The 23,470-nt window shown below is 53.0% G+C and overlaps 1 long non-coding RNA gene across 7 annotated transcripts in view; it reads left to right on the top strand.

The window, feature by feature from the left end:
• Positions 1 to 20,244, top strand: part of LOC137208122 (uncharacterized) — a 32,359-nt gene extending 12,115 nt beyond the window's left edge. For 2 of the 7 annotated variants that reach the window (XR_010935469.1, XR_010935473.1), the window contains exons 3-4: positions 16,471 to 17,974; positions 18,075 to 20,244. This is a non-coding gene — a long non-coding RNA (uncharacterized lncRNA). Of the gene's footprint in view, positions 1 to 7,027; positions 17,975 to 18,074 lie in introns of those variants that run through there. The other 5 variants (XR_010935475.1, XR_010935474.1, XR_010935472.1 and 2 more) reach the window with 5 other exon arrangements.
• The last annotated feature ends 3,226 nt before the right edge of the window (positions 20,245 to 23,470 follow it).

Below are 23,470 nucleotides of genomic sequence, written 5' to 3'. Positions count from 1 at the left end.
GAGAACCAAATGAGCTCCATGTCCTCCTGGAGGGGGATCCGTGGAGTGGTCGTTGCTCAGGCAGGATGGTGCTTCGGAAGCTCTGGGGTTCCACCTGTAACCTGACTGCTGCTTCTGGGTTGTGCATGCCCTCCCCGTTAAAATATGCAGCATCACTTTTGCCCTTGTGACAGGTCCACCGGTGGTATAACTCAGGGCAAAACCATCTTCCTAGAATCTGTGGAAGCAACAACAAGGCATTACAGGTGCGACAGGTGGTTTTTCTTGTCTTTGAGTCAACATGGGGGACACTTGAAGAGTCCATGAGGTAATTCTGCCTTCCCTTCTGAGGTGGTCCACCAGGTGTCCCCTCCTGGCACTGCTTCCTGGTGCCGAAGTGTCCTGCACCCACAGCTATTCCTCAGTGTGGTGTGACTCACCCTTATCCCTTGCGCACCATGCCTGCCTTAGAGCTGCTGAACCCAGAGTTAAGACCTTAGTGAGATCCTAGCGACTGTTTTGACATGTGGAGGTTTTGTTTCTGCATCTTCGCTGGGGATGGTCTTGAATGCTCCTGCCCTGTCTTCTTGGCTGTGTCTATCTTGCATCTTGTTTTCTTCGAGTTAGTTTGTAGCATTAAAATACTGATTGGTGTAATAAAGTGGGATTGATTGCAAACCTTGTAAAAAGACAGACGTCTGCGTTCTCGTTGTGCTCTCCTCTTTACCCTTTGCAGAGTGACTGAAAGGGTTTTATTATCACAGGTGTCTGGATGGCTCCAGTCATCATATGGATGGTATCGGGGGACACGGGACAGGGCCCTTTGGAGCTGCAGATCTCAAATCCTGGTCTCTCAGCCCCAACCTGAGACATTTCCAAAGGTTCTGCTCACACTGACCCGCCCACTTGCTTTCTTCAATCAGCTCAGCCCCCCTGACAGTGAGTGGAACATAAAGACATCGTTCAAGTGGTTCTCGGGGCACATTGGGAAAAACTCAGGAATATGTGGGTGCTGCTGAATGCCCTTTCAATGGAGACAAATGCCAGCTGTCAGCAACGAGGTGGATTATGATTCTTTAGTGTACATAAGAAAGTACTTCGTTTTGCAAAAGGAGTGCTTTCTGCCTATAATGGGGCTGGCAGCCCGGAGCCGATCCACTAATATAGATACACCGAGACTGCCTGCATTATTAGAAAATGTGCATTACATAATACATAGTTTTGGACTAGATTCTGCATTACTAATGCACTTTCTTTGCAAGATGCATTTTAATCAGCAAATGAACATTTAACAAAGCACTGCATTTAGAGCCCCAGTCATGTATAGTTACCGATACATTTCTGGCGTACATTCGACACGGGCTCTGGGGGCAGGAGAACGTCGCTGAAATACTGTTCCATCTCGCACTTAGTGCCGGGGCTGAGCAAATGGCTCTGTGCAGAAAGCGCTCTTTAAATGCATTACGTGCATGACTTTAAAAGTGCTTGCTGCAGAGTGAATTTCGAAAAGGAGCAAGTGGGTGATGAACGGCCTCGGGTTGTTACCAGGCGAAGGAACCAGGGGCTCTGTCTGTCTGCGGTAAATAAAGTGCGGACATATATCAACGTATATCACCGGCGGGGCTCTGCCAGAGGGAGGCTCCTGGACCCATTGGACTGGAAAGCGCAGCTTCCAGTTCATTACGATCAGGGTCTTATTTGGACGAACTGTGAAGAATAACTGTCTTCAGCCCCTTAAAGGATTGTCCTGTGGAAAAGGCATTATGATGTATTTTATGTGGCTCGGCAGGGCAAAATTAGAACCTATGGGAGGCAGTTTCAACAGGCAGATTTCAGCTCAGCCCAAGGAAGGATATTCCAACAGTTAGGGCTCTGAAGTGGAACGGCTGTCAGGAGATGGTGGCTCTTCGTCAGAAGCGGCGTTAAATCAAAGGACAGGTGACCACATATTAGAGATGTTTTCTGGGACTCCTGAGCCAGGTGGAATTAGAACTCCACGCTCACCGAGTTCTTTTCAAGTCAGATTCTGGTTCCATGAAAGGGCTCTGGAGGCCCTGGGAGAGGGGCTGGGGGCTCTATTGATGAACGTGCTCTTCCGACTCGGCTTCTATTGTAGAAGCATTTGAAAGTGCAGGTGGCTCAGCGGCAGGAAGGAGTGTCTGGGTGGCAGTTTCAGGACACGAGCAAACAGGTGTCAGTGATGGAGGCTCGGCCAGCGGTGGGCCTTTTGTGACCAGGGTGGGCTCTGTGACTCTCCGCTCCGCAGCTCATTTGCTGAAGCAGAGAAATCCGTCTCTGTCTATTAGTTGTATCGGGCCTCGTTGCCTCCCCTCCCGGAGCTGCCTCGGAAATTAACAATGAAATTGGCTGTTAAGCAGCCTCACGTTGAGTCACTTCTGTGACCACGACACTCTTCCAGGCATCGTGGGGAGATGGAGGTGATTGAGAAGTGACCAACCCCTGTCATCTGACAACATGCATGTCAATGTGAAATGCCTCCAACTATTAAAGAGTGGATTGCCAACAGGTGCCACATTCTAAATCCTCGCCAGGTGGGCAAACCAGGGAGGGAAGCTGCCCGACGGTGGCTACAGTCAGGTGGTTACATCTGGTGGTTTTCTGAAAGGTGAGCTTTTACCTCGTCTGACTTTGAGGTTTTCTTTTCTTTTTTTTTTGAAGCCCATTAGAGCAGTGCTTTCAAGCCACCTGTTCCCGCATGCCTACTGTGTGCGAAGCCCTGTTCTAGTCACTCTGGGGGAGACGTGACTCACGTGAATTCTCAAAAGGCTCGCCAGGCCATTGTCATGGGTCCCCTCGGCACCAACACGTTTTCCAAGATGAGACACAAAAGTTTGGTTCTGCTCCGCCAGGCGAGTGGGTACAATCACTCTTGAACACATTTTTTTGGACAGTCATTGATAAGGACTAATTTTAGAGACGGAGAGCTTTTCAAACTTTCCTTTGGGTAGAAATGAACTCAGGGAATATGACGTGCTCCCCACCACTGACTGTGGCAATCAGCCAGAAAGGCTCAAGCCCACTGGGAATTTGGCATTGCCTTGCTGCCTGCGCCCCCCCCCCAGAGGTCTGGGTACAATACAAGAGCATTTGGCTCGCTTTTCTGGGGCGCCACGTCGCTGTCACTCAGACGGCGCTGGTATCTGTCAGCTCTCACCAGTAGAAAGGGCGACGAGCCCGGGCTCCTGACTTTGTGATTTTGGGGCTGTGCCGTCTAGAGCCAGAAGCAAACAATAGGGGGAAATCATCATCTCTTTGACATGGCTGGCTTCTGTCCAGGCCTTTGTTGGGGTTACAATGTTCTATTTGTGCCCTTCATTTTTAAAGGGAGATAGGATCAGAAGTGACCTGTGTCCCTGTGCAGAGCTGCTGGGGTCCTCCTCTCAGGAGTGGCCCTTCTTTTCTCTTGGCTTTGTGCGCTGTCGAGGTAATCCTACCAACGCAACACCCACCTGCCTGCCTACCTGCCTACCTACCTACTCCTGTCATGGGAGGAGCAATTTCTAGGCTCCTAATCCAACAGGAAGTGTCTGGAAGGCCCCTCCCCCAGGCAGAATGTAAGCTTGGGTGGGCAGGTCCTCCTGGGGCACGGTGCCTCCCTTCCTCTGCTCTGGCTCTGGCTCTCAGAGCCAAAGCTTTCATTTGATGTGGTCCCTGGTTCACCCTGGACTCTGGCCCTCTGCCTGGCTCTGTCCTGGAGAAATGGCGCCTGGATTCTGTCACCTGCCCTGCTCCAGCCTGCCTGGTGCTCTCTCGTGGCCAGCGCTGCCCATGGCCCCGGTGGTGCTGGTGTCAGCTGTGTCCTCTGCCCTGCAGAGCTGCCCCTCCTGAGGCTGGTGGGCAGTGGCTGAAAACACTGCTGATTGCAGAGGACCACTCGGCTGTCGGGAACATCCTGTGGTGTGTGGTTTAGCTTTTGTCCACCCGGGCCCACGGCCACTAGACATTGACAGAGAGCCTCAGAGTTGTTTTTCTGTTCTCTGCTGAGGGTCTGACTCACCCCTTCAGACGTTGTGGGGGAGGGAGGCAGCAGCGGGGCCGAGGGAGAGAGGCTCGCTGGTGTCCTGGTTCAGGATGGCACTCGGAGCTGTCCTTTCAGCCCAAGCTCTTCAAGACGTGATTAGACCAATTTAACATATCTAGTCACCGAGGCTTTGGTAGATTGCGACTGTTTCTATATGTGCAAAGTGAAGTGGAGAATTGAGGCAATTATCTTCGGACAAATGATGCTGGGCTCTGTAATCAGCCCGTCCTCATAACTGGGGAAATCAGCCTCATTCATCGTGGCAGTGCTTTGACTTGAAGAGGATTCTAAGGTATTTGTTACTTGCTCTCGGCTTTGTTTTTCCCAGTGGCAGTCGGGGAAGGGCCATCCTGCCCCACAGGTATGAGGGTCTGTGGCACCCCGAGGCTGTGGACCTGTCAGCTAGGCAGGGAAGGGGATGCTCTGGGTCAGCTCCCTCTCAGCAGGTCCATGGCCAGGTGTGGGCCAGGTGACCGACCTCTGCTTCCTGCTTCTGGCGGAGGCCTACCCCCCGCTTCTTCTCTTGTGCATGAGAGTCCTGAGATGTTGGGGCAGATGATGGACAAGGTCACCTCCATTGCCAGGATAATACAGGTCCCAGCAGGGCCCACAGTTAGACATGAACCACCCAAGGTAAAGAAAATGTCACAAAACTAGAAGAAAAAAGAACAGGTCTTCTCAGATCAGAAATGAAAACTCACTATTGTCTGGTGATGACGACTTCTGGAGCCTCCCACCTTCATACTTTTTTTTTTGGCTAAAAATCATTGTAAATTGGGAGTTTTTCCCTTTGCTGGTCTAGAAACTCCTTCGTAAAAGAGCCGTTACTTCCCTCCCACCTCTCCACTCCTGAGGGAAGAAGGAAGAGCGAGACTTTTGTTTTTCCAAATTGCTGAGGTCTGATTGATTCGCGGCAAGTGAGGACTTCAGGCCTAATTGCCCTTGAGAACCATCCGTGTAGTTGGGAAGCCGAGAACAGCAAGAGGGCCCTGTGGGGCCTGCTGGGTGCTGGGCCGGTGGGCCGCAGCCCCTGACTAAGGAGCCCAGAAGGTTCCCTGGCGCCCGCTGCCAGCACCTCCGCCACCCCACCCTCACACTCATAATTAGAGAACAAGATGAGTCTAAGGAATTTCAAATTGTGTTTTGGACAGCCTCGGAGGTGGGAGCTTGAGATGGCCCTAAGAATTCAAAACACAGGAATACGAAACACACGGGAATAGGAAACACACAGGAATACGAAACGTTTTTCTAGATTGTCAGGAAATCTTCATCTTTGTCACTTTGAAATTTTCTGATGTTGCTTAATTAGTTTTTTTAAAAAAAACAAACTCTGAAATTCCTATTCCAAATTGAGATGGGAAGGTTTTGAAAAACATCAGTCTGTCCTCAGGACAGCGGTGGCGTAGTGCGGCTTCTGTGTCTTTTATTGGTAGCGAGTTTACTTCTGCCGTGTTTGTTAGGCTGTGGCATCATTCCCCATTGGTTTAGTTGGTTTACAGCCTGAATGATCATCGTTTCATGCTATATTTTAAGATCTGCTGGGGCAAGAATCTTCTTACTGCGTATTATCTCAGACTCCTCTGATGGTTTTGTCCATTTATTTTTCTATAGAATTTAAGATTTGGGACTTCCCTCGTGGTCCAGTGGTTAAGAATCTGCCTTCCAATGCAGGGGACGCAGGTTCGATCCCCGCGTCCATGTGGGAACTAAGATCCCACAGGCCGCGGGGGAACTAAGCCCACACACCACAACTAGAGAGAAGCCCTCACGCCACAACGAAGACCCAGCACAGACAAAAAAAAAAAAAGAGGGCTTCCCTGGTGGCGCAGTGGTTCAGAGGGCTTCCCTGGTGGTGCAGTTGTTCAGAGTCCACCTGCCGATGCAGGGGACACGGGTTCGTGCCCCGGTCTGGGAAGATCCCACATGCCGCGGAGCGGCTGGGCCCGTGAGCCATGGCCGCTGAGCCTGCGCGTCCGGAACCTGTGCTCCACAACGGGAGGGGCCACAACAGTGATAGGCCCGCGTACCGCAAAAAAAAAAAAAAAAAAGAAAAGAAAACAGAGTTTAAGAATCATTCTTGTCAAGTTCCGTAATGACCCTGGTGATGCCTTGACTGGAATTTCATTTAATCTATAAGTTAGGAAATAGCGTCATTTTTTTCTGTGTTTAGCCTTCAGCCGGAAGTATGGTCTCTCTCTTCGTTTGAGTTTCTATTTCTCCCATTAAGGATTTGTGTTTTCTTTATATAATTCTGATGTATATATGTGGAATTTGATATGTGAATATGTATCATGTATTTCCCAAGTATTTGATGTGTTTATTGCTACTGTGAATGGACCCTCTTTCATCATTATATTCAGGCTGTTTCTCTTGTGTTTATAGGAACGGTATTGATTTCTGTGCATTTTTCTCCTATTCTGCTACCGTTAGAATTGGTTGCTTTATGAGGCAACCAGGAGCCTGCTCAGGCCAACGCTCAGCGGAGGTTGCTGCAGGAGGATTTTGTAGAAGGGAATCCCGCACAAGGGAGCGACTTGAGCTGAGTCGGTGGTTGCCAAATGCCAATGCGCAGTGAAGTGAGAAAAATAAAGATGATGTAGTGGGGTTTTCATCAGGTTAAATTTATTCAGGGAAGGGACTGTCCTTGAGATGGAGGCTGCGTAAGCATCCTACCTTTTGGTATTTCAGTGTCATTTCTTTTTGAGTGACAATAGATAGTGATATCGGTTTTCTGGTTTGAAGATTTTGTTTTTAAATTTTGTTTTTATTTAGTTTTTTTGTTTTGTTTTGTTTTGGGTTTTTTTGCGGTATGCGGGCCTCTCACTGTTGTGGCCTCTCCCGTTGCGGAGCACAGGCTCCGGACGCGCAGGCTCAGCGGCCATGACTCACGGGGCCCAGCCGCTCCGCGGCATGTGGGATCTTCCCGTACTGGGGCACGAACCCGTGTCCCCGGCATCGGCAGGCGGACTCTCAGCCACTGCGCCGCCAGGGAAGCCCTTATTTAGTTTTTTAAATGACTTTACTTAGCATATTAAAAAAAAGAGAAAAACTGGGTGGCAACCCAGGTTGGCATTCCATATTTATTTGGAAAGTTTAGCATTGTCTGAAATCTCAAAATCAGGAACTTCCAACTCATGTCCTTTCCGACTCCACAGTTTTGTGATATTTGGTAATTCTGGGCTTTTTTAAATTTTAAAATAATTTTTCGTTTATTCTTTTGTCTTCTAGTTAGCCATATCGTTTAGTTAAATTGGTGTTTTTATTCTTTCGTCTTTTTTTGGTTTCTTCACCCTTCCTTTGTGTGTCGCCATATTCTCTGAAAGTATGTGAGAGACAAGAATCTTTGCTCCTTTTCTAAATGAGATGGGTGCAGTGGCACATCCTCATTGTGTTTCTTTCTTTAAAGGGCTTTTCTCTTAATGTCTTTTCTCTGATAGTATTTAGGTGGGTTTTAAAAGGAAACAAGATGGTATCCAATGAGAGGAACTCAACAGAGGGAGTTGGGATGAGAAGGAAGAAGCCACATTTGGGACCAGCTGGGCTGAATATACACCTTGCCTCCTTCTGCTTCATAGCTAACCAGTGGCATTACCTGTCTGGTCTTCTGCCTCCACAGTGGCAAAATAAGATCCTTCTAGGGTCCAAAGAAACCTCCTTCCAGGGTTGTGGAGGTGATCACATGAGGAAAGAAATAGGAACTGCTTAGTAGTGGTTGATGGCAAGCAAACTGGTACTGAGCTGCTGCAGTGAGAGTTCGTTCGGTCAGTGGTAGGGTAGCTGTCACTGATGGTGGTGGTAAAGGTGAAGAAGCAGGAGGGTGATGGTTAGGATTGGCAGGAGCCCAGCGAGGCAGAAGGGGCCTAACGGAAAGTGGGAGAGGCCAGTCGTGTTGGGTCTTGTCTCTTAGTGGCCTCTTAGATACCACATCTTCTTTATCCACTCATCTGTCATTGGACACTTAGGTTGCTTCCATGATCTGGCTATTGTAAATAGTGCTGCAGTGAACATAGGGGTGCAGGTATCTTTTCAAATTATAGTTTTGTCTGGATGTATGCCCAGGAGTGGGATGGCTGGGTCATATGGTAGCTCTATTTTTAGTTTTTTAAGGAACCTCCATACTGTTCTCCACAGTGGCTGCACCAACTTACATTCCCACCAGCAGTGTAGGAGGGTTCCCTTTTCTCCACGCCCTCTCCAGCATTTGTTATTTGTAGACTTTTTGATGATCCATTCTGACTGGTGTGAGGTGATACCTCATTGTAGTTTTGATATGCATTTCTCTAATAATTAGTGATACTGGGTATCTTTTCATATTCCTGTTGGCCATCTGTATGTCTTCTTTGGAGAAATGTCTATTTAGGTCTTCTGCCCATTTTTTGATTGAGTTGTTTGTTTTTTTGATAGTAAGCTGTATGAGCTCTCTGTGGCCTCTCGATGGAAGGTCTTAGAAGCCATAGTTTGATCTACAGAAATGCACTGAGTACCCACTATGGGCCATACTCTGTATTAGGCACCAGGATATGAAGATGAGCTCTCTCCGACCCTGTCTCTCCACCTGGAGCTGGGGATCTGGAAACAATGCATCACCACGTGAAGGAGGTTCTCATTACAGCCCGACTCGAGCTAAGGGCACTGGAAAAGAAACGTGCTTTTTTTTTTTTTTTTTTTTTTTCAGAGTATATGGCGGAGGAAGCTGCCCTCGATCTGGGCATATCAGGGAATACTTTCCTGGGAAGATGATATGTGCACACTTGAGCTGTGAACTGAAGGGTGAATGTGGGGTGGGGGTCGGGCGTACAGTTCCAAGGTCAGGAATAGCGTTCACGAGCCCTCTAGTGAAAAGGATGATGGGTTAGGGGAACCAGCCGAAGGTCAGCGGAACTGGGGCACAGAGTGAGCTGGGTCTGGAGGGTGGGCAGGGGCTGCCACGCAGGGCCTCGTTGGCCTGGCAGGACGAAACGCGGTCTTTATTGTGTCTTGAACAGGGAAGCCTCTGTCCTGATGGACGGGAGGTGCCGTCATCAGGTTGTCGGTTTCAAAAGTCTCTCTGGCCACGGGGTAGGGGGTTGGAATTTGAGGCGCAGAGAGATGGTGGTGGCTGGGAGCACGACTTTGAGAGTTATTTAGGAGGTTGACCAACAAGGCCTGGCAGCAGCATGGATGTGGGGCATTGGCTGGGTGAAGGAAGACACCTGGCGGGACTGGCCGAAGTCAGTGCCTTTCCCTGGGTTCGAGGGGGCGTGGGACCTCGAGTTCTGATGGGGTGAGTGGGGTGAGAGGCGGCCATTCTAACTAACCTGTGGGGTTGGGGTCTTTTTTTTTTTGGGCCGTGCTGCGAAGCATGCGGGCTCTTAGTCCCCGACCAGGGATCAAACCAGTGCCCCCCACAGTGGAAGCACTGAATCCTAACCACTGGACTTCCAGGGAAGTCCCTAACCTGTGGAGTTAGAAGTGCCTTTGGACCACGTGTGAGGAGGAGTCGACTAGGCAGAAAGAGGTCATGGGTCTGGAGCTCGATGGAAGGGCAGCCGTGGGAGCAGAAGGAATCTGGTGCTAAGGGGGGTACCAGGGAGGGGCACCCCGATGGAGGACAGAAGCCGTCCCAGAGCTGGAAGGGACCTGGGAGATCAAATCTTAGCTTCTTGGCTGTACAGGTGAGGAAACAGGCTCAGAGGCGGGTGGGACCTGCCAGCTAGTGGCAAAGCCGTCTCTCAGACGGGATCTTTTGTGGTCCGGGTTCAGTGCCTGGTTCGCTGTGCCAACTGGGGGCCTTCACGGAGACACTGAACGCGAGCCAAGGGCTCGGATGTCAGCCCCCTGATTCCAGGTCTATTTCTTGTCAGCACCCAAATGGACAGTTCAGAGCTTCACATTCTTTTCTTGATCCACTTTAGAACTGACGTTCTGCCGGCTCCTTATTAAAGAAAGAGCAAAGCAAGAGCCGGCTACAAATGTTGGGAAGCTAGAAATAGAACTATACCAGGCCCTTAGTAATCGAGCCTGGCAAAGTCCACACGGCAGCCAGGAGAAGGACTTGGGCGCGGTTAACGCGAAGATTGTTTGGCGACGCTCTCTTTTTCTGCCAGTTATTCAAATACCCAGCCAACTCCAAAAGCACCAGTTACTACCTAAAGCTCGTCCCTCAGATACGGGAATTAGGTACAAGAAAGGCAAGTTAATCTTCCTCAAGACCCTCTCTCAGGATGTCTACTCCATGAGACCCGTGGCATATTAGCAGCTTCTCCCAGCCATTACTTTAAAAATTTAATGTTTAATTAGACGTGGAACATAGGAATTAGATGCGTTACATGAGAAGTTAAAAATACTAGAGCTAAGGCTAAAGGCTGCCTTAGTGACCCTCCACCAGCCGCGGGCTCCATAACCCACCTCTCGAATCCCCCTGAGGTTACCGGCTAGTTTCCACAGAAAAATGGCTTTTTAAAAGAAACACAAGCAGCATCTATGCCACCTTGTGGCTTTTCACTTGGCCCCGTATCTTAGAGACCCTTCTGCACTGGTTCCCGTAAGCTGCCTGGCTCCTGGATTGTCACCCGTCGTCTCTGGTCTGAATAGAAGATACTGACAGTCACCTCCCTGTTGACGTGCGCTTGGTCCCTGTTGGAAGAGCGTTGCCCCCCGTCCCGGCACCTGCTCCATGTGTGCGTTCACAGGGGTTTTTCTCGGGTCGATCTCAAGCGGTGGGACTGCTGGGTCCCAGGTAGACACAGGGCTTTGGCTCAGCCACCCTTCAGTACGAGGCCACCAGTTCGTCCCCACCAGCGGTGCATGTGTCCCCAATCTCAACACCACCCCGTTCCTCTGACCCAGAGAACCCAGACCTCCCTGGGTTGGGAGTGAGGGCTCGGGGCTGGGCCTCTGGGGCTGTGACCTTGGATTCATCATTCTTGTCTCTAACCAGTCAAGAAAAAACGTTGAACTTCAGTGAAGTTCGTTTCAGAGATCTGCCACGAAGGCAAGGGGCGGGAAACCTCACTGAAAGATCTGAGAAGAGAGAGGCCAGGTGTGCTGGGGTCGAGGCCACTTTTAGTTCTTCCTGAACGTAACTGAGCTCTTTTAGAAACAGCCCCGTTCACACCACTACCTCGGGGTGGAGAGCTCTGCTGCGCTCTGTTGATTGCAGCCCTCATCGCTGGATTGTTTTGAACCTGAGCGGTAGACCTCCTGTCCTAATCCCGGATCTAGACAGTTTAAGTTGGGAATGGCCACAATTTAAAGAATGCCCTCCAGCCTTTGAAATCCAGGTCTCTGTCCTCCCCCTGCTTCCCACCCTACTCACTGCAGACATAGACAAGTTAGTCATGGTGCATAACTAGGGTGACCTAATCATTTGTCAGCCAACCGGGACACATTTGAGTGTGCAAGGCAGTGCTAACTGCGGGGGGATAGTGGGATGACAGGTAAAGCAGGACTTCCCTGGCAAACTGGGCTGTATAGGCACCTGGCTTTTCCTTAATAATAATAATATTGTTATTAATAATGTGACACTACAAATAAATAAATGAGGTAATACAGTGAACAATAATATAATTATTTTTAACATGTTTAAAAGAGTCAGTTCCCATTTGAAGTATTTTTAAAATAGACTTGTATGTGATGAGAGCAAGGTCTGCCATTGAGAGCACCTGTTAAGTTGGGTGAACTGCCTACACGAAGAGTGACATTTGTTCATCTGTGTTTCTTTCTGAAGTCATTGTGGAAACTTGGGGAAAAGAACAAACTCAGGAGAGGAGAAACAGGAGCTTCTCCAGGGGCTCCTTGGGGTTCATGACCGCGAGCTGAGCCCAGCGACCCCCCTTGTTGGGGCTTCCTTTGGTAGCAGCTGCAGTGGGTAGGGGGGCGGGCTCTGGGCTGGCAGAGCCGTGGAAACGCCCCGAAGCACAGGGCCTCGAGCAGAGAAGGCTCAGTCCAGGCTGGGCGGCCGGCCTGCTGTGTGCAATGGCCGTTTTTAGGCAGAGAACATAGTCGGAACTTTCTGAGCTCAACAGTACCTTAGAAGTTAGAGAAAATTTACAGCCTCTTAGAGACATCGAGATCATTTGTGCTCTGAGTTCGCTTATTTCTGTTCTACCTTCACGATTTTTGCCATATCCGCATCCTCTAAGCACGTAATAGTTTTCTTTAAACCGACTTGCTTTCTTCTCGTAAATGAGTTTGGTTTTAAAGGAAAATTATATCAGCGTCACTTAGCTTCTGGCTGAGTATTTTTTAAATACACGCCAAGATCAGCGAGTAGCTCTAAAACGGACAGCCCCTCTGTTGCCTCGTGCCCCTCAGAATCGCCTCGGCCACCGCCTGGATCTAGTCCAGCGCCCTCTTCTCCGAGACACATACTCACGTGGACCCCAGGGAGGCTGTGAAGACAGGTGGTCTTCCTGTCTGCCTCTCCAGTGACTTTTTGCCATCAAAGGGGACAAATTAGAGTTGACCCCAGTATGGAGTAAGGCCGCTCCTAGCGGAGGCGTGGTGGGAAGGATTCTGGTTCCAGCCAGCTGCACCCTGTGGAGTTTCAACAGGACCGAATGGCTCGGGGCGGATTTTCTTTCCATGACATTTGCCTTCTAATAATAAATCGACAGATGTAGTTGTCTCGCTCTGCCTTTACCGTGACATTTGCCGTCACTTCGCATGTTTTTGTTTGCAGACACAGCCAAGAAACACGCTTCTCCGGGAGGCTTCACCCTGTGCCCTTGGCCTCGGCAGAGCCGTGCTGCAAGCAGCGGCCACTCGGGCTCGGGCCCCTCTTCCTTCCCGCCCGGCTTCTCGCAGGGCCGCCCTCTCCCCTCAGAGCCACGGCCACTCCTCTCCTTCGGGGCTTTTCCGGGAATTCCGTGGGGCAGTGGGGTCTTTCCTTCCATCGTGCTCTCTGTTCTCGACTGGCTGCCAGAAAATGCCAGAAAAGAGCCCGTGCCTAAAAGTCCATATTCAGACGTGGTAGGATCCGCGTTTCATAAAGTTCAAAAGCAAGCAGTATATGCACGAGGAAACCGCAGTGATGTTCACGATAAGCACACAATAAACCCCAGCTGACATCTTTGTTGCCTATGCAGAGAAGGTGGGCAGGGCAGGGGAGCAGGGGGTTCTAGTCCATAAGGTTACCGATTGCGCTTCCTTGGGTCGGCTGGAGGGTTACAGGGCTCATTGTAGGATTTTTAAACACTAAATTTAAAAGGTCGGCATCGGTGGAAGGGACATCTGACACCATTCCAGGGCGTGCAGGGAGTGGACCCGTCGTGCTGTGGACTGCCAGGGCCTGCTCGCTTCTCTGCTGCTTGTACAGACTGACCGGTGCCCGGAGAGTTCCGGTGCGCGCTAGGCCCTCAGCAAACTTTTGCTGAATATTGTTTTCACATGTGTATTTGTAAAGTTGCAATGGGAATTTCCAAGCGCTCCGAGGCAACGGTGAGGCAGGTGGAGCTGAGGTCCAGGGCCCCAGCACAGCTGCGTGGCATAAGCCCCGGTGCCCTGCTTCCCTTGTCACCCCCAGCCTTTTCTCCAGCGGCCTTTGAAGCGTCTAAATCCCAGAAATCATCTCATTGCTCCCACTCTTCCTGAGTTCTTTTGGGGTCTGTTGAAGCCGCCCTCCTCCTACGCCCCTGGGGAGAGCGTGTCAAGGTCACGGGCCCTGCTTTCCCTGCCTCTTCCCCACGGGGCGTTTAATCACTGCACAGACCGAGGGGAGCCTCGCCAGGGGAGGGGACCCTTGCTGCTGTGAGCCCCAGGAGGCTCCTAGAGCCACCCCCCATCGTTTGGGTTCCCTTTGAAAGGCCCCCCGATTGCTCACTGGAGATGTCCGCAGTTCCCAAAGCAAAGGTGGACACATTTCCAGTGACGAGGCAGGTTGCAGCCATGGTCTTTCTAAAAGTATGCCCGTTTGGAACATACGGGCCCCAAATCAGTGTGATGTCAGTTGTCACCGTCCGTGTGGAAAGATTTTGCCACGGCCAGCTGCCGGTCCTCTTTGTGCTATATTAATACAAGGGCCACGGGGCCCATCGGGGTTGGAAGCCAGGGAGAGAGGGACAGCTGTGGCAGACATCACACCACGCTCCCGGCATGTGCTCCGTGTCACGGGCACGCAGATGGCTCAGAGGCCCCCAGCCCGCGCCTGTCTTCTCCTTGTAGGGCCAGGAATGGGCTCGAGCTGGCAATACACTCGATGCAGGAGCCAAGCGAAGAGTGGCGGGATGGGGACGGAGGGCTCGGCCGACCCCGTGTTCTGGGTCAGCTGACGCGTTTACTGGAAGCGGAGGCATGTGCTGGCCGAGTGAGGCCCCGGTATTCAGACAGCTGGGGGTATTGGGTTCTATATGCCAAGGCTGGACAGATATTTTTAAATGTCCCAGGACAAATGGAAGCCCAGTCGGCAGCAGGGTAGAGGGGCAGGGGGATTTGGAGGACACCACTTCACCATAGCTAGATTTGGTCGGGAGAGCTGGGCAGGATTAGTGTCTGGGAAGAAGCCCAGCATGTGAAGAGGTAGCAGGAGGGTCCTGTGAGTGAGTGGTAGGCCCTGGCAGGCAGAGGAGGGCAGGTGAGGATGCAGAGCAGGTGCAGGGGCCAGGGGACGTGCCTAGGACAGGTCTGGAGGTGGGAGGTTGGCAGGACTGAGCCCCCAGCTCAGAGGGACGGGATGCGGATGCAGCCTGTGGTTCAGGCCCCTGGTTTTGGGTGTCAAACAGACCAGAGCACCAGGCTTACCCTGGTCCACCCCACGCCCCTGGGCGACGGCTCATCTGCCCGGGCGCTTCCTCCCTCCCCCAGAAGGCCCGGGGCTCTGGGAGACCAAGCCGCTAAGCGTCGCTGTTACCGTCAACAGCAAAACCTCATCGGTGCACACCCGCCACCCCAGAGTGGCGGTGGAAGCTGCCCCCGGGCCTGAGCCCACCCAGGGACGGGTTGTGTCTCGACTGCACAGATGTTTTTAGGTCCGACTTCTGATAGCCGCCAGCATTTTGGTAGTAGGCGATCTGACCAAAGCTTTGGAGATTTGACTTCTCTTGGCCTAAGGGAGCCTCTGGGTGTCTGGGGCCCGCCATCCACAGGCCCCCGAAGCTGAGGGGGTGGCCGCCCCCTGTCGGCGAGCCTCACACCCGCCACCGCACCGTCACCTGGCTCCGTCACTCAAGGCCGAGCAGGGCCTGGCCTCTGTAGGCATTTTCACTTGTCCTCCGGCAGTAAAGTGGAGCTATTATTATCTCAGAAGGAACGAGGGCCATCAGAATTAGCCTCTGAGCTGCTGGCCGGGGCCTCCTTGACTTTGCCGTGACATTGGGCTGGGAGACCTGGGCTCATGGACAAGCCCTGAGTGGCCCAGCCTGGGGAGGAGCAGGTAACGGAAGGGGGCAGCGAGCCCCTCACCAGGCCTCGGCCAGGCCCATGGGGCCAGCGAGGTGGCCCAGTTTTCTCCCCATGGCCGCTTCGTAGCCTGAACAGACACTCCACAGGGTCAGGGCAGTTACCGCGGCTACACCGGCATTTGTGTGTCTCTGGGCCTCTCGGCTGTGGCCAGGCGGGGGCTCAGGAAGGTGCTGAGGAGGCCAGGGCAGGGCCGAACCTGGGTGTGGCTCCTGGACACAGGGGAAGGAGAAGCAGAGGGGGCCGGGCTGGGGGTGGGGTTCTCTTGCGGCCCCTGGGGCCCTTGGCTGGCGGCGGGCAGCCCTTGAGTTCATTCCTATTCCTGTGCAGAGTTTCCTCCTTGTCCTCTGCGGGTCAGACTTCTCTGTTGCTTGTCCAGGCCCCTGGGAAGGAGCCACGGCAGCCATGCCTGCGGCTGGGCCTTCGGGGCCACCTCCGTGGACGCTTAGTCGGAGATCCCTCCTCTCCCGTTTCTCCTGTGGGAGAAGCGCTGGGTTGGCTGTCAGCACACAGCCTGCCCCACGCTCGGTCTTTTTGTGGAGAAGCCCTACTCCTGATTTGTTTGTTTCCCTTAGTTTGATGTGTCTCGTGGTGCCTGCCCTCTCCCAGACACGAGGAGAATACATTCATTCACTTAGTCTTGTAACCTTACGGGGAAGTGGAGGCACAGAGAGGTCAAGTAACTTGCCTGCGGCTGTACAGCTGGCAAATGGGGGAGCCTAGATTGGAAGTCAGGTGGTGGGTCAGGCTCCAGAGCTCACTCTCCAAGCTGCTGCCTTTGAATGCCTCTCAGGGCATGAGGGGGCTCCAGGGAGGGGTCTGAGATGGAGCTTGGACTGAGTCAGGAGCCTGCTGGGTCACAAGCTGGGGAAAGGCTCTGACGTGGGCAGAGCTGGCCATGGGCCGTAGGGACAGCAGAGTCCAGCTTGGCTGCAGGAAGTGGGGGGGGCGGGCGTGAGAGGAGGGCAGCAGGCTGAGGGGTCTAAGCCGTGGTCTGAACCCACGCCTCCTAAAGTCCCCCTGCTGTGACCTCCCTGGTGGCGCAGCGGTTAAGAATCCGCCTTCCAACACAGGGGACGTGGGTTCAATCCCTCGTCCGGGAGGATCCTCCATGCCGCAGGGCAACTAAGCCTGAGCGCCATAACTGCTGAGCCCACACGCCACAAATAGAGAAGCCTGTGCACTGCAACTAGAGAGCCCTGCGTGCCTCAGTGAAGACCCAGGGCGGCCAAAAGGAAAAAACAAAGCCTCCTGCTACCGCGGAGGAGATCGTCGGAGGCAGGAAGGAGCAGCGGGGGACCAGTCAGTCCAGATGAGGCCTGGCCGGAGCCACCAGTTGGCGGGGAGAGTGTCTGAGATGATCTGGGGGGCTCACAGCACGGCTGGTGGGCACATGAGAGGGGTCAGAGGTGACTTGGGGTGGCTGGGGTCTGCTTGCCAAGGCCAGTCTCAGGGCGGCTTTCCCTCTGGGTCCTTGTTTTTGACAGTTTAGAAGAGGGTCCCTGGTACATCTGGGCCCTTCCTCAGCCCTTGGGCTCAGCCTGTCCTCGGAGCTGGTTCCTTCTGGCCTGGAGCCCACGTGGTGGGGAGGTTGTCCTCGTTGGGGAGATGGCCGAGACTGGCGAAACCAGTGTGCACGGTGACCCAGCCTCCGGCAATGCCTCCCTCCCACCGGTCCCCTTCTGAAGGGGCCACCCATCTTCATCCTCTTGCCAGGGTGTTACAGGGGTTTTCTGGGGTTTTTGGACCAGTGAGGAAAGCGATGCTGGAGAGAGGGTCAGTGCTGGGAGCCGCTTCTCCAGTCCCCTGACGGGAACAGCAGGCTGGGTGGGCTGCGTGGGTGTCTGGTGTTGCGGGTCCACTGTGAAGGGGTCTCTGGGACACCCCCAGGCTCCCACTGGAGCCCCACCCGGCGTCCTGCTCTCTCTGGGTGATTGACCTTCCCGGGGGCCCGAGCCTTGGCACAAAGTGCCCCAGGCCCCCGCCAGCAGATGGCGCAGCTGCAGTAACCCAGCTGGCCGTGCCCCTTTCTCAGGAGACACCGGGGGTGGGGCTCCCGCGGCCCCCGCACCCTGGACACCTCCTGGACCTGCTCTTGAACCTGGCTGTGTGGTCACAGGTAAGTGACACGACCCGCGTGGCTTTCCCTGTCCGTACCATGGTTGGGTGCAGGGACCACGGGTTCCACCAGCTCTGTCATTCCATCCCGAGCGCCACACGGTAGGGCTCCCCACCCCCGTGCCTGCCCCGCAGAAACAGCAGGAGCTCGCAGCCCCGACTTCTTCCTCCGGCCAACTGGACGGGCTTCAGAGAAGCTCTTCTGAGCCTGGCTAGGGCCCCGAAGGAGTCAACTCCAGGCAGGTGATTTGTCTAAGATCACAAAAAAGGCCTGGGGGATCTCGACTCAACCCACTTCATTAACAACCTGCTCCCCTTCATCTGAAAAGGGGCCCCATTTTCAAAACCATGACCGCTTCTCCCTTAAATCAGCAGCGGACGACAGCCTAAAGATTGCCTGTAAATATACGTTGCCCTGAGGGCTGTTTTGGCCATTAGAAGAAGGACACCAAGTCAAAGGTCTGTCCGAGTGTGTCCTTGGGGCGTTGTGGGGTGTGCATGGGGGCTGCCTACACCCTGTTAACCCTCTGCCCCCTTTCCTCTCTCTCTCTACCCCAAGCCTTTCTGCTCTCGAGCGTCCTTGGAGCCGTCAGCAGCGGTGTCCCCCCTCTGAAGCCCCGACACGACTGTGTGGTACCCCTGAACCTCCATAATGCCACCTCCTTGATTTGAAACCTCAGTGCTTCAGCCCCTCCTTGATGGGAGTCTAAGCTCGCCCTCTGAAGGAAAGGTTTGCTAAGAAAACAGAATTTTATGCACAGTCTCGGGAGGTAAGGCGTGGTCTTCACCCTCCACCAGAACCTGCCTGTTCTTAAGGGTTTCCATGTTGCATGATCTGCAGGTTAGAGTTGGGTCACGTCTAGCTTTGAATAAAGGCCCAGCAAGTTGCCTCTTAGAAATACCTTGTCACAGCTGACCTTAGGTTCACTATGGGACTTCTTTAAGATGGTCTGATTAATTCATGGTGGCCACCCCACGGCCCGTAGCCACCTGAGACAAGAGGATTTACTGTACCAGTTTATTGCCAGGCCGTATCAGCTGATAAGCAGGAAACTATAGACCATCTGTTTAAAAATAAAAATAAAATAAAAAATTAACAGCGGCACAGCCCTAGAGCAAACACTTTGTACTGCTGCATAGTAAACGAGCCTGTTGGATGTAGTGACCTTGGCTGAGGTAGCCACGGGCTTGTCCCTCCGTCCCTGTGTGTCCGGGGCGCTGGGCTGCTCAGATCTGTGGCCTTCCGGCCCCCAAGCAACACCCTGGAGGGCAGAGCTCCCCGCCCCACAGAGCCCTGGGCATCACTCCCGTCCTGGCCGCACCAGGCTCCCCCCTCCAGCTCTGGCCACATTTGCGGGTCTCTAACTCTCTTTAGGCCACAGCGACTGTCCCCAGGCAGGATGTCCAGCCCCATCAGCCGAGAGCCCCCACGTTCAGTCGCGTGGACCCATCGTGGAGGCCGGCCTGTGGGGTGGGCGGGACACGGGAGCGTGGGCCAAGGAGGGCTTCCTGGGGCCGCGAAGGACGGGCCTTTTGCTTGGCTTCGCGGTGAGCTGCCAGCCCCGTTTTGATTTGCAGCTTTTGTTCGGTACTGCGCGGGGTCTCCTTCGCCTTGGCACTGGCTGGGCGGGGGAGGCGTCATCACGGCTCTCCTCGGGTCTGCACGCAGGACGACATCGTTGGCGCGGCCCGCCACTCAAATCAAGGCAGCAACAGAACCTTCCGAGAAAAGCCTTCAGAAGTGAAATGTCGAGGCTGCCGTTATGCGTGAGACGGTGGCAGAGCCGCGATCCGCTTCTCTTCCTTTCCAGGGTGCCCTGAGGCTGCTGCCGAGCCCACGTTCAAAGGCTGTTTCTTCAAAGTAAACGGTGCTGCCTTCGAACTGGGAGGGGAAGCGGGCGGTTGGGAGGCAGGTTTCCACGTGCGTGTTGAACGGCTGGGGCGTGGTCTTTGGTCCATGATCGTGTGAGAACTTGGGGTGTGGACAGGGAGGTCCAAGTCCGTCTGGGCCCCGGTGTTGGCAGGGCCGGGAGGGGGCATCAGGCACAGCCCTGTGGGAAGTGACCGTGAAGGACCCTTCCGGAGGGCCCCCCCCAATCCTGTTGTGCTTGGTTCAGAGGGTTGGGCGGAGGCTTTCCTGAAGGCTCTAGGAGTGCTGCACCCACAGGCTGTGTGCTCAGGCGGCGGGACGTGGGCCCTCGGACGAGGGAAAGGCCGGCCCGGCCACGTTGTCTGCCTGCTCCCCCCAGGGAGGCCCCAACGCGGTCAGCCGCCCCGTGGTGGCCAGTGGGCATCGAGATGCAAGCCCGCCTGTTTTTCCGCTGCTCCAGGCCTCTGGTGTCTCCCCACCGCCTGGAACGCAAAAGCCATGCCAACCTTGGTCTTGAGCATCTGCAGCTCCCCAAAGGCCCCCGATGCTCTTCAGCCTGCACCTGGCCTGTTCCTCCCCTCCTGGGGGTCTTCCTCGCTCTCACCCTGGCTGCCCACCTGGCCTGGCCAGTCCTCCCCACCCTTGGGAAGCCCCCTGACCGTCCAGCCCTCGCTGAGCGTCACAGCCCCTCTCGTCTCGGTTCCTTTGCTGGGTGCTTGTTTGTTGCCCACGCCTTCTACTTCTTCTAGACCGAGCCCCAAGGTGACGGCCAGCTCCGCCACGCGGACTGTTACGCTCTCCAGCTTCTGTCTCCACGCGTGGCACAAAGTAGGTGCCTAATAAATTTGTGTAGAACGAATAGGTGGGTCTCTTTGTCTTTGTTCTTTCTCCACCGAGCTCAGCTCCGCACGTGTAGCCTGTGTATGTGCACTCGTCCCTATCGGCCCTTCCCAGTGTGCCCCTAACTCATGGTCGATGCTTTACGGGTCCCGCGGGAAGCCTAAAACCCACCTACGCCACCCCAGACCACGTCGGGTCAGTTTCGCTGCCATTTCTCTTGGTACAGTTTGCTCTTTTCCTTCATGGCATTCAGCACAGCAGGGAATCGTATGTTTATTTCCTTAATGCCCATCTTGCCAACCACACTGAACCCCGAAGGGCACACGTAGAGCCAGACAGGCGTTCAGGTGATTGCTGGATGGGTGGGTGGGTGGGTGGGTGGGTGGATGGATGGATGGGCAGAACAAAAAGATTCAGACACTTGAGGGTGTGGAAAAGGCAACCGAACTTGAAGAATGTGTCACAAGTGCAGAGTGGCTTCCCGGCAATTCCTGGGACGCGCTGGGCACAGGCGGGTGGTGTGGAGGCAGGACGTGTCCCCAGGGAGTACTGAGAAGAGGCAGTAGGAAGACACCTTGTTCCCAGTAGAGCCGTGAATTCTTTAAGACAGATTCCTCTGAGAAACTGACCCCCCCATCCCAATGGCAGCATGTAGTTGATGTACAGCTCCTGGGGCCCGAGGACCCCTGAGGCCCGTTTGCGGACCTCGCAGGCTGTGGCCTGGCTCCACAGGCTGGGGAAGGGGAGCTGTGGGGGCCCCACAGGAAAGGTGCCAGGTCCACAGTGGCTTTGCGCTGGGGAGCCGGGCCCTCAGAGACGGCCGCCCCTCTGCCTGCCCCAAGAGTTATGGCATCCGGGCTTGGGTGCCTTCCACAACAGGGTACCGGGCAGAAGAGGCCTTGGGTGAATAGGACGGCGAGGCCAAGGGCTCTGGGGAAGGCCAAGAGACGAGGTTTAAGGTGAGGCCCTTGCTCCGAGGCCACCCTTAGAGCAGGGAGAAGCAGTGTCGTGTGGCTTCGGGAACTGTGTAAGTGGTTGGTCGCGAGCTCCACGGCGAAGTCCGCCCGCCCCAGCCGTCTCCTCTCTCCTCCACGCCCAGAACAGGGCACAGAGCTGCCCGCCTTGATCGCCTGCTCCCCTCCCACGTGCCCCATCACTGCTCCAAACCTTTTCTGTTCTGCAGGCCCACGCCCGGCACTGCTGTGGGCTTGGCCTCCCTCCTTCTGTAACACCAACTGCCAGCCGTTTCTCACTGTAGCCCTTACTTCTGTCTCAGGGAGAACAATGCGACCATCCTCTCCAAGGCCAGCCTTCCTTCTTGTGGCTTCCACCCCACTCCCACCTCCCCCTTCCCGCCACTCCAATAAGCCAGTGGGCACGTGGCCCGTCGTGGGGCTAAGGTCCCTTAGCACGCAAGAGAGGCCAGCATCCCTTCCATGTGGAGTTTCCTCTGGTGGGAAGAGGAAGGCCTAAATGAGAAATAGGAATTATGTAGTGTATTAGAAACTGATAAATTCTGCAGAAAAGTGTAGTGGGGTAGGAGAAACAAGAAGGCAGACTATGCAGAAACAAAACGAAAAGACAAACCTACAGACTGGGAGGAAATATTTGTAAACGATGCAACAGACAAGGGCTTCATTTCCAAACATACAGCCAGCTCATACAACTCAGGATCAAAAAACCAAACAAACAGCCCAATCAAAAAACGGGCAGAAGACCTAAATAGACATTTCTTCCAAATGTGGTCTCTATGGACTGCATAGTCCGTACAGATAGGCAACAGACACACACATGAAAAGATGCTTCATGTCACTAGTTAATAGAGAAATGCAAATCAAAACTACAGTGAGGTATCACCTCACACCAATCAGTGGCTGTCATCAAAGAGTCTACAAATAACGAATGCTGGAGAGGGTGTGGAGACAAGGGAGCCCTCCTACACTGCTGGTGGGAATGTGAATTGGTGCAGCCACTGTGGAGAACAGGATGGAGGTTCCTTAAAAAACTAAAAATAGAACTACCGTATGACACAGCAATCCCACTCCTGGGCAAATATCCAGAGAAAACTCTATTTCGAAAAGATGCACACACCCCAGTGTTCACTGCAGCGCTATTTACAATAGCCGAGACATGGGAGCAACCTGAATGTCCCTCAACAGACGAGTGGATGAGGAAGATGTGGTACATGTGTGTGTATATATATATATATATATATATATATAATGGAATATTACTCAGCCATAAAAAGGAATGAAATTGGATCATTGTAGAGACATGGATGGACCTAGAGATGATCATACAGAGTGAAGTAAGGCAGATAGAGAAAGACAAATATGCTATCACTTACACGTGGAATCTAAAGAAATGATACAAATGACCTTATTTACAAAACAGAAACAGACTCACAGACTTAGAAAACAAATTTATGGTTACCAAAGGGGAAAGGTTGGGGGAGGGATAAATAAGGAGGTTGGGATTAACATATACACACTACTATATGTAAAACAGAGAGCAAGGATCTACTGCAGAGCACAGGGAACTATACTTAATATCTTGTAATAACCTGTAGTGGAAAAGAATATGTATATGTATAATTAATTTACAACGTTGCATTAGTTTCAAGTGTACAGCAGAGTGATTCATATATATATGAATAACATTTTAAATGTTTAAAAAACTCATAAAAATAAACAACCCAATCAAAAAATGGGTAGAAGACCTAAACAGACATTCCTCCAAAGAAGACATACAGATGGCCAACAGGCACATGAAAAGATGCTCCACATTGCTAATTATTAGAGAAAAGCAAATGAAAACTACAGTGAGGTATGCCCTCACAGCAGTCAGAATGTCCATGATCAAAAAGCCTACAGATAATAAATGCTGGAGAGGATGTGGAGAAAAGGGAACACTCCTACACTGTTGGTGGGAATGTAAATTGGTGAAGCCACCGTGGAGAACTGAATGGAGGTTCCTTAAGAAACTAAGAATAGAGTTACCATATGATCCAGCAATCCCACTCCTGGACGTATTTCCAAAAAAAATGAAAACTAATTGGAAAAGGTACATGCATAACAATGTTCATAGCAGTGCTATTTACAATAGGCAAGACGTGGAAGCAACCTAAGTGTCCATCAACAGATGAATGGATAAAGAAGATGTGAGATACATATATATATATATATATAGAGAGAGAGAGAGAGAGAGAGAGAGAGAGAGAGAGAGAGAGAGGGAGAGAGTGAGCA

This window comes from Pseudorca crassidens, chromosome 15, assembly GCF_039906515.1.
Source record: "Pseudorca crassidens isolate mPseCra1 chromosome 15, mPseCra1.hap1, whole genome shotgun sequence".
Lineage (NCBI taxonomy): Eukaryota > Metazoa > Chordata > Mammalia > Artiodactyla > Delphinidae > Pseudorca > Pseudorca crassidens.
Note: the sequence above shows the minus strand (reverse complement) of the source record. Positions and strands in the feature narration are given on the sequence as shown.